A 528-nucleotide genomic window follows, 5' to 3' on the forward strand; every position below is an offset into this window, starting at 1 on the left:
AAGCATTCCTGGGCCTCGGGCACAATGTGAATGAGCCATGGCCTTGCGTTGACCCTCGGCTTCCTACCCCTTCCAGGCAGCTGCCTCTCACATTCAGCCATTAATCAGCCAGAAAATCCTGAGAAGTGAGAGGATGTCAGAGTTGTTGATACTCTCATGCTGGGAATAATCTTCCTAATGAATAGGAAGAGTTTTCTGCTGTTCCTTTTCCACCCATGATCGTTCGCCTGGCTTGGCATCCCTTTTCCACCGCACATTTTAATGATCTTCTAAATAATTGAACACCTTTCCATAATATATTTAAATATTTTAAATGGCGTGACATGCAAATCGTAGTTTGCAGACGAGCAAAGAGAGAATGGAGCCCTTTTTAAACGGCAATAGAAATTCAGAATGCTTCCCTATACGGTAAGCTGGTCCAAAATGCAGGCATTCCTTTCTCTTTAATCCCATTTTAATTTAGCCACTGCAGGTCTTTCAAGTTTTGTATCCTTACATATGCCCCTGTGCCTTTCCAGCTCCTGGAAC

The sequence above is a fragment of the Notechis scutatus genome, chromosome 10, assembly GCF_049901735.1.
Source record: "Notechis scutatus isolate UNSWTSFEM ecotype Mainland chromosome 10, rNotScu1.2, whole genome shotgun sequence".
Taxonomy (NCBI): Eukaryota; Metazoa; Chordata; class Lepidosauria; order Squamata; family Elapidae; genus Notechis; species Notechis scutatus.